At 39.8% G+C, this 14,896-nt stretch overlaps 1 protein-coding gene and 1 pseudogene across 16 annotated transcripts in view; one reads left to right on the forward strand and one right to left on the reverse strand.

Annotated features, from left to right (window-relative positions):
• PARD3 (par-3 family cell polarity regulator) overlaps positions 1 to 14,896 on the reverse strand; it is a 635,042-nt gene that overhangs the window by 405,632 nt on the left and 214,514 nt on the right. The gene's annotated exons all lie outside the window — the stretch shown is intronic.
• Positions 8,238 to 14,256, forward strand: LOC103003355 (deoxyuridine 5'-triphosphate nucleotidohydrolase-like; annotated as a pseudogene).

The following is a 14,896-nucleotide window of genomic DNA, read 5'->3' on the forward strand; positions in this document are numbered from 1 at the left end:
AGACAGGCTGCCTAAACCATAATAAGGTCACAGACACCCCAAAACACACCACCAGACGAGGGCCTGCCCACCAGAAAGACAAGATCCAGCATCACCCACCAGAACACAGGCACCAGTCCACTCCACCAGGAAGCCTACACAACCCACTGAACCAACCCTACCCACTGGGGACAGACACCAAAAGCAACGGGAACTACGAAACTGCAGCCTGCTAAAAGGAGACCCCAAACAGTAAGTTAAGCAAAATGAGAAGACAGAGAAATACACTGCAGATGAAGGAGCAAGGTAAAAACCCACCAGAACAAACAAATGAAGAGGAAATAGGGAGTCTACCTGGAAAAGAATTCAGATTAATGATAGTAAAGATGATCCAAAATCTTGGAAATAGAATGGAGAAAATACAAGAAATGTTTAAAGGACCTAGAAGAACTAAAGAGCAAACAAACAATGATGAACAACACAATAAATGAAATTTAAAATTCTCTAGAAGGAATCAATAGCAGAATAACCGATGGAGAAGAACAGATAAGTGACCTGGAAGATAAAATAGTGGAAATAACTACCGCAGAGCAGAATAAAGAAAAAAGAATGAAAAGAATTGAGGACAGTCTCAGAGACCTCTGGGGCAACATTAAACGCACCAACATTCGAATTATAGGGGTCCCAGAAAAAGAGGAGAAAAAGAAAGGGACTGAGAAAATATTTGAAGAGATTATAGTTGAAAACTTCCCTAACATGGAAAAGGAAATAGTCAATCAAGTCCAGGAAGCTCAGAGAGTCCCATACAGGATAAATCCAAGGAGAAACACGTCAAGACACACATTAATCAAACTATCAAAAATTAAATACAAATAAAAAATATTAAAAGCAGCAAGGGAAAAACAACAAATAACACACAAGGGAATCCCCATAAGGTTAACAGCTGATCTTTCAGCAGAAACACTGCAAGCCAGAAGGGAGTGGCAGGACATATTTAAAGTGATGAAAGGGAAAAACCTACAACCAAGATTACTCTAGCCAGCAAGGATCTCATTCAGATTCGACGGAGAAATTAACCCTTTAAAGACAAGCAAAAGCTAAGATAATTCAGCTCCACCAAACCAGCTTTACAATAAATGCTAAAGGAACCTCTCTAGGCAGGAAACACGAGAGAAGGAAAACACCTACAATAACAAACCCAAAACAGTTAAGAAAATGGTAACAGGAACATACATATCGATAACTACCTTAAATGTAAATGTATTAAATGCTCCAACCAAAAGACATAGACTGGCTGAATGGATACAAAAACAAGACCCGTATATATGCTGTCTACAGGAGACCCACTTCAGACCTAGGGACACATACAGACTGAAAGTGAGGGGATGGAAAAAGATATTCCATGCAAACGGAAATCAAAAGAAAGCTGGAGAAGCAATTCTCATCTCAGACAAAATAGACTTTAAAACAAAGGCTATTACAAGAGACAAAGAAGGATACTACATAATGATCAAGGAATCAACCCAAGAAGAAGATATAACAATTGTAAATATTTATGCACCCAACACAGGAGCACCTCAATACATAAGGCAAATGCTAACAGCCATAAAAGGGGAAATTGACAGTAACACAATCATAGTAGGGGACTTTAACACCCCACTTTCACCAATGGACAGATCATCCAAAATGAAAGTAAATAAGGAAACACAAGCTTTACATGATACATTAAACAAGATGGACTTAATTGACATTTATAGGACATTCCATCCAAAAACAACAGAATACACTTTCTTCTCAAGTGCTCATGGAACATTCTCCAGGATACATCATATCTTGGGTCACAAATCAAGCCCTGGTAAATTTAAGGAAATTGAAATCGTATCAAGTATCTTTTCCGACCACAACACCATGAGACTACATATCAATTACAGGAAAAAAGTCTGTAAAAAGCACAAACAAATGGAGACTAAACAATACACTACTAAATAACCAAGAGATCACTGAAGAAATCAAAGAGGAAATAAAAAAATACCTAGAAACAAATGACAATGAAAACACAACAACCCAAAATCTATGGGATGAAGCAAAAGCAGTTCTAAGATGGAAGTTTATAGCAATACAATCCTACCTCAAGAAACAAGAAACATCTCAAATAAACAACCTAACCTTACACCTAAAACAATTAGAGAAAGAAGAACAAAAAAAACCCCCAAAGTTAGCAGAAGGAAAGAAATCATAAAGATTAGATCAGAAATAAATGAAAAAGAAGGAAATGATAGCAAAGATCAATAAAACTAAAAGCTGGTTCTTTGAGAAGATAAACAAAATTGATAAACCACTAGCCAGACTCATCAAGAAAAAAAGGGAGACGACTCAAATCAATAGAATTAGAAATGAAAAAGAAGTAACATTGACACTGCAGAAATACAAAGGATTATGAGAGATTACTACAAGCAACTATATGCCAATAAAATGGACAACCGGGAAGAAATGGACAAATTCTTAGAAAAGTACAACCTTCCGAGACTGAACCAGGAAGAAATAGAAAATATAAACAGACCAATCACAAGCACTGAAAGTGAGACTGTGATTTAAAATCTTCCAACAAACAAAAGCCCAGGACCAGATGGCTTCACAGGCGAATTCTGTCAAACATTTAGAGAAAAGCGACCACCTATTCTTCTCAAACCCTTCCAAACTACAGCAGAGGGAGGAACACTCGCAAACTCATTCTACGAGGCCACCATCACCCTGACACCAAAACCAGACAAAGATGTCACAAAGAAAGAAAACTACAGGCCAATATCACTGATGAACACAGACGCAAAAATCCTCGACAAAATACTAGCAAACAGAATCCAACGGCACATTAAAAGGATCATACACCATGATCAAGTGGGGTTTATCCCAGGAATGCAAGGATTGTTCAGTATATGCAAATCAATCAATGTGATAAACCATATTCACAAACTGAAGGAGAAAAACCATATGATCATCTCAATACATGCAGAAAAAGCTTTTGACATAATTCAACACCCATTTATGATAAAAACCCTCCAGAAAGTAGGCATAGAGGGAACTTACCTCAACATAATACAGACCTTATATGACAAACCCACAGCCAACATCATTCTCAATGGTGAAAAACTGAAACCATTTCCTCTAAGATCAGAAACAAGACAAGGTTGTCCACTCTCACCAATATTATTCAACATAGTTTTGGAAGTTTTAGCCACAGCAATCAGAGAAGAAAAAGGAATAAAAGGAATCCAAATGGGAAAAGAAGAAGTAAAGCTGTCACTGTTTGCAGATGACAGGATACTATACATAGAGGATCCGAAAGACACTAACAGAAAACTACTAGAGCTAATCAATGAATTTGGTAAAGTAGCAGGATACAAAATTAATGCACAGAAATCTCTTGCATTCCTATACACTAATGATGAAAAATCTGAAAGAGAAATTAAGGAAACACTCCCACTTACCACTGCAACAAAAAGAATAAAATACCTAGGAATAAACTTACTGAAGGAGACAAAAGACCTGTATGCAGAAAACTATAAGACACTGATGAAAGAAATTAAAGAGGATACAAACAGATGGAGAGATATACCATGTTCTTGGATTAGAAGAATCAACACTGTGCAAATAACTATACCACCCAAAGCAATCTACAGATTCAGTGCAATCCCTATCAAACTACCAATGGCATTTTCACAGAACTAGAACAAAAAATTTCACAATTTGTATGGAAACACAAAACACCCCGAATAGCCAAACCAATCTTGAGAAAGAAAAATGGAGCTGGAGGAATAAGGCTCCCGGACTTCAGACTATACTACAAAGCTACATTAATCAAGACAGCATGGTACTGGCACAAAAACAGAAATATAGATCAATGGAACAGGACAGAAAGCTCAGAGATAAACCCACACACATATGGTCAACTAATCTATGACAAAGGAGGCAAGGATATACAATGGAGAAAAGACAGCCTCTTCAATAAGTGGTGCTGGGAAAATTGGACAGCTACATGTAAAAGAATGAAATTAGAACACTCCCTAACACCATACACAAAAATAAACTCAAAATGGATTAAAGACCTAAATGTAAGGTCAGACACTCTAAAACTCTTAGAGGAAGACATAGGCAGAACACTCTATGACATACATCACAGCAAGATCCCTTTTGACCCATCTCCTAGAGAAATGGAAATAAAAACAAAAATAAACAAATGGGACCTAATGAAACTTAAAAGCTTTTGCACAGCAAAGGAAAACTTAAACAAGCCGAAAAGAAAAACCTCAGGATGGGAGAAAATATTTGCAAATGAAGCAACTGACAAAGGATTAATCTCTAAAATTTACAAGCAGCTCATGCAGCTCAATATCAAAAAAACAAATAACCCAATCCAAAAATGGGCAGAAGACCTAAACAGACATTTCTCCAAGGAAGATATACAGATTGCCAACAAACACATGAAAGGATGCTCAACATCACTAATCATTAGAGAAATGCAAATCAAAACCACAATGAAGTATCACCTCACACCAGTCAGAATGGCCATCATCAAAAAATCTACAAACAATAAATGCCAGAGAGGGTGTGGAGGAAAGGGAACCCTCTTGCACTGTTGGTGGGAATGTAAATTGATACAGCCACTATGGAGAACATTATGGAGGTTCCTTAAAAAACTAAAAATAGAACTACCATACGACCCAGCAATCCCACTACTGGGCATATACCCTGAGAAAACCATAATTCAAAAAGAGACATGTACCACAATGTTCATTGCAGCACTATTTACATTTACCAGGACATGGAAGCAACCTAAGTGTCCATCGACAGATGAATGGATAAAGAAGATGTGGCACATATATACAATGGAATATTACTCAGCCATAAAAAGAAACGAAATTGAGTTATTTGTAGTGAGGTGGATGGACCTAGAGTCTGTCATACAGAGTGAAGTAAGTCAGAAAGAGAAAAACAAATACCGTATGCTAACACATATATATGGAATCCAAAAAAAAAAGGTTCTTAACAGCCTAGGAGCAGGACAGGAATAAAGACACAGACATAGAGAATGGACTTGAGGACACGGGGAGGGGGAAGGGTAAGCTGGGACAAAGTGAGAGAGTGGCATGGACATATATACACTACCAAATGTAAAACAGATAGCTAGTGGGAAGCAGCCACATAGCACCAGGAGATCAGCTCAGTGTTTTGTTACCACCTAGAGGGGTGGGATAGGGAGGGTGGGAGGGAGATGCAAGAGGAAGGAGATATGGGGATATATGTTTATGTATAGCTGATTCACTCTGTTATACAGCAGAAACGGACACAACAATGTAAAGCAATTATATTCTAATAGAGATGTTAAAAAAAAACCCAAAAAATGAAAGATCCCACGTGCCTCACAGCCAAAAAAATAATAATAATAAATTTAAATAAAATGGTATGAAATGAACGAAATGGAATAGAAAAGAATAGAAAATATCAATGTATATTTTAAGTAGGAAGGCTGTTTACAAATTTACATATTTGTTCACTGGGCCGCCACGTCAAATGCACCTCTTCCTGTAGAGTGTTTGTCCCAGGGACATTGGCAGGTGTGGAGACACTTTTGGTTGTCACAACTGGGGGAGGGTGCTATTGACACTAGCTGGTACAGGTCAGGGAAATCCGCTACACCTCCTACAACGCTCAGGACAGTCCTACCCAACCAAGAACAATCCAGCCCCAAATGTCTCCAGTGCCAACACTGGAGACAGCCACAAGTTTCAAGACCACTAACTGACCTTGTAGTTCATGCCATCTGAGGGTCACTCCTATAGGGCACACGTATGCACCGTTGTAAGCGGAATCTGCTAATACTTAAGAAGTAAACGTAGGGCTTCCCTGGTGGCACAGTGGTTAAGAATCCTCCTGCCAATGTAGGAGACACGGGTTCAAGCCCTGGTCCGGGAGGATCCCACATGCCACGGAGCAACTAAACCCATGTGCCACAACTACTGAGCCTGTGCTCTAGAGCCTGCAAGCCACAACTACTGAGCCCACCAGCCACAACTACTGAAGCCTGCGTGCCAAAAGCCCGTGCTCCGCAACAAGAGAAGCCACCGCAATGAGAAGCCCGTGCACCACAACGAACAGTAGCCCCCGCTCACCGCAACTAGAGAAAGCCCGCGCGCAGCAACGAAGATCCAATGCAGCCAAAAATAAATAAATAAATTGATTAAAAAAAGAAGTAAATGTAACCGTAGCCTCTCAATGGACACAGTTAAAACTTGGTTCCAATTTTTTTTCCTATAATAAAAATGACAGATGCTCACTGCAGAGAGTTGTGAAACTGAAAGAGAATAAAGGATTTTGTGACAAATGAATAAAAAGACAGAGCAAGGCAGGACAGTCTCATAATTTGTAAATCCTTTACCAGAAAGTAATAAATTCCTATGCTTTATACGTTGTGAAGAAGCCACTGGTTTCAGGTTTTGCTTTTTTTTTTTGGTTTAAACTTCGCAATTTTTCACACAAGAACTTTAACAATAAGACAGCTCTCACATCATCAGAAACCACCAGAGTAAGTTACTAGAGTTGACTAAAAAATCCTAAAACAGAAGATGGTGAGAAAAGGAGAACCAGAAAGAGAAAAATAAAGGAGAGACAAGACCAAGCCAGGAAAACACAAGCAGAAACCTACTTCCTAGTCACCGCGTGTGCTTTTCAAACCACAATGCAAGTTGGAGTGTTTTTGGTTTGAAACTGCTAAATTTCGCGCCTGCAGACAGAGGCACTGCCATGGAAAAGCACAGCCTGGTGAAGGATTGAACGCAGGCAAGCTCCTCTTTGCTTTTCAAACTGCTAAGAAAGAGACGAAGCAACAGAACAACAACAAACTGTAACGTTCTAAGTTAAGGATTTTGCTTAAAATATTTTTTAATCACAGTCTAATATATTTTCATCATTATATTTAAAAGAAACCTAACTACGTTCAAAAGAAAAGTGGATGTGCTTGCTGTCACTAATGAGATCTCAGGGCATGAGAATTATTTCAGAAGCAGCAGCTAGTATCCAAGGGTGCATTTTTTTTCATCATTTGCGTTAAGCAGAAATTTTATCAGAAGGCCAATTAATAGTCAATGTAATAGCTTTGCAGAAGGAGAACTAAATTAAGTGTGTCAACACCGTACACTCAGTGCCTGCCCCTGTCTTGCACTCATCAAGAAAATTACATGAGTGAAGCTCCATTCTCACAGACGATGGCCAATCAATGGCAACTCATGACAAGACTCAAGACGATTCCAGTTGTTTTAAACATCTGGTAGAAATAATGCCGTGAAAAGGAGCCTAGTCCCTGCAGATTTTTCACAAGGAAGCAAAAAAAAAAAAAAAAAAGAAAATTTAAGCTCACAGTCTAATATTGTTTTAAATTCTGCATCTATTTTTATATTCTGAAAAAAAACCCCATGTTTTAATGAACTAGATCCATCAGAAACATATACAGAGTCTGTATCAAAGGAAAACAGCTTTTCTTAAACCACTTTCATTAAAATTAAGCCAATATTATATACTCACATAATATTACATACTCATATATTATGTATAAACTTAAAGGCTATCAAAATCCTCAAAATTCTACATCATTCTAGCTCTAAAATAACTAAGTAATTCTAGCTTTAAATTTCTACAGTAATCCAAAACAATTCAGATTTGACCACTTACAAAAAATGGGACTAGATGATAAGTTTGAAGTGATTTAAATGTTATCCATGCAGGTGGCCAAAAAGAAAAAGTTATATCATTTATTGGTTCAAAATAATACCTGCCCTTATAATGCCCTGACCCAGAGGTACTCAAAGTGTGATCCCTGGCCACGGGCATCATCACCACGAGGGAACTCAGTAGAAATGCAGATACTCAGGCCCCACCCCAGACTTACTGCATCAGAAACTCTGGGGCTGGGGGCTAAAATCTGTTTTCCCAAACCCTCCAGGCAACTCTAATCCAAAGTCAAGTGGGCAAAGCGCTGCCCTAACTTGCAGGTGACAAGGACAAAGACCAGCTAGAGTGTTAAGACGTCCTATGCTAAGCGACATCCACGACTTAGCTCGTTTAACCCTTATGACGATTTCATGATGTCGGAACTCGTATTCTCATCACACTGGAGCAGCTCTGGCTCAGTCATATTAAGCACTAAACCGAGACTCTACAAAGCCGTGTGAAGCCAAAGTTTACTGTTAACCACTATTACCCGCATCATGCAAGGAGTGTGTCCCTCCCTTTCTGCTCTCACAGTACAAGTTCGTCCACTCAGTAACTCACATAAGCTTTGTGGAAACGGGCAGCTTCCCTCAGGACGTAATTTCAGTCTTCTATCACACATAAAAAGCCTCACATGCGTTGATGCTACCCTCCTCAAAAAATAGGCAGGGTGTGAATTTCAGACGACCACTGGAGTCCTCTTTCAACATTTCAAATTTTTATTAATTGCTTGACTAAAGAATAACTTAGGGACTTCCCTGGTGGTCCAGTGGGTAAGACTCGAGCTCCCAATGCAGTGGGCCTGGGTTCAATCCCTGGTCGGGGAACTAGTTCTCACGTGCGTGCCGCAACTAAGAGTTCACATGCCACAACTAAGAAGTCTGCACATCTTTAGTCCACAACTAAAGATCCTGCGTGTGGCAACTGAGACCCGGCACAGCCGAAATAAATAAATAAATTTTCTTTTTTTTTAAAAAAAAGAGTAACTTATGTGTAGCCCATCTCGCAATGTGATCTCTGCAATGTGATCTCCTGTTACTGAATCAAGGCCAAGTTTCCACAACTGGCTCATCTCTAACCAAAATCCCAACTGCCCCAATCTAAAGGGATGAGGTGAGAGACAGAAGGTAACAGGCACTCGGGGAGTAGAGCTTTCAAAGTGGCCTGAGGCCCCTTAAACTCATGGGACGGGCCAAACACCACCGTTGCTGGAAAGCACTTGTCAACAGAGAGAAACATGTGGACAAGATCTCAGTGAGAATCTAGCAACATGGACGTTGAGAGGGAAAACACTGATAACAGTTCTATCAAAAATTCATAACAGGGCTTCCCTGGTGGCGCAGCGGTTGAGAGTCTGCCTGCCAATGCAGGGGACACGGGTTCGAGCCCTGGTCTGGGAAGATCCCGCGTACCGCAGAGCAACTGGGCCCGTGAGCCACAATTACTGAGCCTGCGCGTCTGGAGCCTGTGCTCCGCAGCAGGAGAGGCCGCGATGGTGAGAGGCCCGCGCACCGTGATGAAGAGTGGCCCTCGCTTGCCGCAACTAGAGAAAGCCCTCGCACAGAAACGAAGACTCAACACAGTCATAAATAAATAAATAAATAAATAAAAGAACGTGAATTTCTTTAAAAAAAAAAAAAAAAAAGAGGTGTTGAATTCCTAGAAGAAATCCGTTTCAAGAATTTAAAAAAAAAAAAAAAAAAATTCATAACAACACCCTTAACTATACACAAGAGGAGATGCATTAAATAAATCACTGTACATCCAAGGTATTTTAAACCAATATAGCTATTAAAAATATATTCACAGGCATGGAAAGAACAAATGACACACCCCAAAATATTAACATATCGTAGTAAACATCTGATATTGTAGAATTACAGGAGATATATTTTCTACTTTGTACTCCTTTGTTTTTCAATGTCTTACAGTATAAGCACGTTTTAATGTAAAATATATATTTATGATAAAATGAAATTAGAAAAAAATACCATAGGGCTTCCCTGGTGGCGCAGTGGTTGAGAATCTGCCTGCTAATGCAGGGGACACGGGTTCGAGCCCTGGTCTGGGAAGATCCCACATGCCACGGAGCAGCTGGGCCCGTGAGCCACAATTGCTGAGCCTGCGCATCTGGAGCCTGTGCCCCGCAACGGGAGGGGCCGCGATGGAGAAAGGCCCGCGCACCGCGATGAAGAGTGGCCCCCGCTTGCCGCAACTGGAGAAAGCCCTCGCACGAACCGAAGACCCAATACAGACAAAAATAAATAAATAAATTAATTAAAAAAAAAGAAAATCTTTAAAAAAAAAAAAAAAAAAAAAAAAAAAAAAAAAAAAAATACCATAAATAAATTACTTGTTCTATACCTCTAGAACCTACTGAATCTTCAACATATATTGATAGTAAAGTAATAATGAAAAATTGTTTTAAATTTTGAAGTTAACACTTTATATTACTCACTAAAACGCTGAATATACTAGATGAATACATTTTTGTACAAAGAAGAAAAATAAATCCTTTGCAGATCAGAGCAATTATTACCAATACTCATTTTATCAATAAGTTTCAGGATTCCACTGGGAATAAATACATAGCTTTAATTTTCACTGTATTAACCGAGTGGTGTTCCTCTTCTTTCATATTGTTTTAGACATTTGATGTATTCTTTTGGTTCAACACAATGAATGAGCACATTAGAATTTAAGACCATCATGGAGAAGGACCCCTGACAGTCAGGTAAAACACTCAGTACTGCCGGAACACAAATGAAATTATCTGAAAAGGCAAGAAATTACTAGCCTGCTGTCTAGTTTTCAAACACACAAAAGGAAGAAATGTTTTTAAATTTTTTAACTTATTCCACAAGTTATTTTTCTGAAATTTAGTTATTCAATATTTGATAATAAGAACACAAATTTTCCGAGTCTACAAAGGCGAATGAAACTTTCAAATCTTCGTGCAAATTTATAGACGGGTAACATTACTGAACTGCTCATCAAACAGTTAGGGGGACACCCTCACCGTCAGCCAGTTCCCATCCGCAGATCAATTCAATGAACATTAGGAATTTACAGTAATTTACAAGAGGAAATATGCAGAAGCAAGATTACTTACTCTGCTTAGTTTCTTTATTTTCATACAGCCATTTAAAAATAGAACAGAAGGGGTTTCAAAGACAGATACACAGCATTTTTTACCAAACATTTTAAGCAGAAACAACATAAATAATCTGCCAGAATTATGCCACATCATTTTTCCCTTGGGAAGATAAATGTTACACATACCATGTGTATTAAATAATTATGACTGGAGATAATCACAGCACACATAAAACGTATGCATCACTGCCAAGAATTCACCTAGAGATTTATTACACTGAGACACACAGCTTTTAAGCTCTGTAAGGAAGTCACATGTTTAGCTCTTAATATTACCTAGAAATGCTCATCAAGATTAGGGAGGGGACACGAAGCACTCGGGTGAGTTTGCAATCGGATGGATTACTACGGAGAGCTGTCTTATTCTCACTGCATAACCTGACACCTATTGCTCAAGTGGCAATTCAAATTAAAATATTGTTTAATGGTGAGAGAAAAAATACACTGTGGGGACAGGAAAAATGTATTTCAGGCAATGACTATGCTTAAAATGGCTAATTAACCAGCAAACTTTGATCATCATTTCTATTCACTACTGAAAAGTTAGCCTACATTAAACAAAAACTTTCCCAAGACTCGATAAACGTGGTTGTGCTTCTGCGGGCTCTAAAAGCTAATGAGATGGTGACAAGAGTTACACATCGGGGTTGGCGTCCTGGGACAGCTCAGTCTCCACTGATCAAGCACAAAGTCTCCCCATCTGATGTTTTAGGTTCTACCAGTTAGCCAGCCTGTTCTTTAAAAACCTATTTGAAAGCAGTAACATCGATTAACCCTGGAAACAGTTTTCTATAAGTCAGAAAAATCTCTTCCTTTCATTTTTAAATCTCATTTCCTACAGAAGTTTCTCCAATGTTTAAAACAGCATGAAATTCACTACCCAAATAGCATTAAAATCTAACCTTAAACATAGTGGTTTATGAAAAATCCTCCTCAACACCCCAGCCTTCCAAACAGGAAGCGTCTTTCTTCTCTTTGATTCGAAGACCAAGAACTAAAGAGTCATAGAAAAGGCACCTTTGATGGGCTTTATTTTTGTAAATACTTTGGACAGGATTGCCTCCTAAGTTTTTCTTTGGTCTCTATCACATCCCAAGTCCTATTTCCAGTGCATCACTCTCAGAAGTTAGGTCATCTGAAATAGTCAGGTCTCAATTATTGGGAACAGAATGATCCAGGAATATCCATTATTGGACCTTCCATCTGCTGAGTCCAACCAAGCAAACCACCCAAGCGTCGATAAAGAGGATGGGCAGGAGCTGGAAAACTGAACCGCAACCATCGGATAGCTCTCATCTCAAAAGTTCCATTTTTTAATGTTTTAGCCGATATCTTCCAACAATAGAAACTTCAAGCCAGTATGTTTTTTCCATATGTTAACTGTGATATCTTTTAAGATCCAGTATCTTGGAAACTGCTGGCAATAGTCCTAATTCCCACATAAGAAACTCTGAACTAGAAGCCCTGTTGGGATACGCTATGGATTTGTCTCAACAGAACTCTGATGGTTCCCTCTGACTTGAAGCATTTGACCACAAAGCCTTATTTAAATAAGACAACAGAGGCAACTTTCAATAATTTTCTCCTCTGAAGGTCTTAAGATTTTATGATGCACCTCATAAAGTCGAAAAGAAATAAAACATAGCCCCCTGCCTTCACTTTGTAGAGGCAGAATCTCTTCTGTTTTGAATCCACAATATAAAGTAAGACCAGTAGGTGTAAGCTTTGTTGCTGTTGTTGAAGTTGGTTCTCGGAATTGTGTCGGAATCCAGCCAATCCCTGCTTCCCATTGATGCAGCTCTGCTTTTTCATTACACTGGCTGCCATTTTAGCAACAGAACATTTATACTATCTCCTAAAATACACTGAATTTACACACCGGCTAGAGTTGGACTTAGAAGGGTTTTGTTATTTTAAAAGATATCCCACGATCCTCAAACAGGAATAAATTTCATTGAAACACTAGAGTTACAAATTTTATCTCAAAAAGTGAACTTCATTGTGTATCTATCTTTGGATGGGTCATGCTCTTCCACTCATCCCCTCCATGTGGGAAGCTGCTGTGGTTCTCTGACCTCTCTGTGAGAAGGTGCTAGCGTCAGAGACTGGACAGCGCAAACATCTGAGCCAGCACACACTTTTGCTTCTTCTGGATGACCACGTCCAGACAGCTCGAGGAGAGGTACCATCCGCCAGACAGAGGTCCACTCCCGTCAGTGAGAATCACCCCGTTTTCAATCAGCATTGCCAATGACCTAATAATAAGGCGAGAACTTTGCTGGACTTTCTCACGTCTAAGCCAACTCAGTTAAAAGGAAATCCCACAAGTTGTGTGAAATGAGTCATGATTCATTTGTTCATGCCTTAACAAAAAGCTGGAGCACCTGTAAGTGCTATGGCTGGATGCACAGATGCACATCCAGGAAGATATGGTCCCTTCACGCCACCACGTGACATGAACATCATTGCTGAATGCTCTCCATCTTTATGTACTGAACCAGAGAGAAACTGAATCTTTCCCATAAAAAAAAAAAAAAATATATATATATATATATATATATATATATATATATATATATATAACAGTGCAACATAAAACATTTCAAGGAAATCATGTCCGTAGAGGCTTAAGAAAAACAAGTGTCCCAACTTGGGGCTTACATATTTTACAATCATTCCATATTTAGAGATAATTAGGACTTTTTTCCAACTCAGATATGAGAAAATGTTGTTTTGCTCTTTTAACTCTAAGTTAAAAAACAGAAGTTTAGTGTGCTGGTCTCCTCCTGCTCTCTCTCTCTCTCTCTCTCTCTCTCTCTCTCTCTCTCATTCCCCCCTGCTCTCTCTTGTGCTCACGGTCTTCCCTGCCCACGCCCTTCTCTCAAGAGGCCCAAGTCATCTCCCCCAGCAAGTGGGCCCGGCCTGAGGGGGAGGGCGGCATGCAGCCCCACCTTGTCCGGCTCTCGGAGCACACCACCACCTGGACCAAGGGGTATGCACGTGCCGTGGGCTATGACCTGAACAGCACCTGTGATTACATACTACCACCTATGGGGAAAGCCCTTGTGAAAACCGACATTCAGGTAGCTCTCCCTTCTGGGTGCTACGGGAGAGTAGCTCCACATTCTGGTTTGGCTGCAAAATACCTCATAGATGTAGGGGCTGGTGTCACAGATGAAGATTATAGAGGAAATGTTGGTGTTCTAGTGTTTAATTTTGGCAAAGTCTGAAGTCAAAAAGGGTGATGGAATTGCACAGCTCATTTGTGAACGGATTTTTTACCCAGAAATAGAAGAAGTTCAAGTTTTAGATGATGCTGAAAGGGGTTCAGGAGGTTTTGGTTCCACTGAAAATAATTAAAACTTTATGCCAAGAAAAGACATTTTAACGCTTGCATACGACCGATGTAAGGCTTTAAGGGAACTTCAGTAAATGGACTGAGAAAGCCTTTAAGGTGTCAAAATAACCATTATTAGAATGTAACGGGAAAACCTACTGAAATGTTGCGTCAGTGCTGACTGAAGTGACCCCACCCTTACATAAAGCAGCGCTTCACACACCTGATGCTCCATAAACGATGCGACATAATCCAACAGGACAATGACACTTGGGAGGTACCGTCATCAGACTTCAGCACGTGCTAGCGAGGACTCCGGAGAATGGCAGCACATCACCACTCATCGACCCTCCTGTCCTCAGCAGCCAGGTTCAGAGCCGGGAAGTAACTCACCACAAGCCACAGTGGTCGCCAGACAGGGTTCCTGGGTCAGAACCCGCACAGACGCGGTTGACACGGGAACCCCAGGCCTCCTCTCTGGTCCCCTGAACCCGAGTCCCCACAGTGGATCCCCAGGGGCCACACAGGAAAACGGTGTGGGGACTGGAGTTCCCGGCCAGGTTCTGCATTCAGAGGAGAAAAGGCCTTTGTTTAAATGGCTCTGAACAATAGAATAATTGCAAAAATGGTGTATTGGATAAATAGCAAATTCTCAGGGAAACT

The sequence above is a fragment of the Balaenoptera acutorostrata genome, chromosome 3, assembly GCF_949987535.1.
Source record: "Balaenoptera acutorostrata chromosome 3, mBalAcu1.1, whole genome shotgun sequence".
NCBI lineage: Eukaryota > Metazoa > Chordata > Mammalia > Artiodactyla > Balaenopteridae > Balaenoptera > Balaenoptera acutorostrata.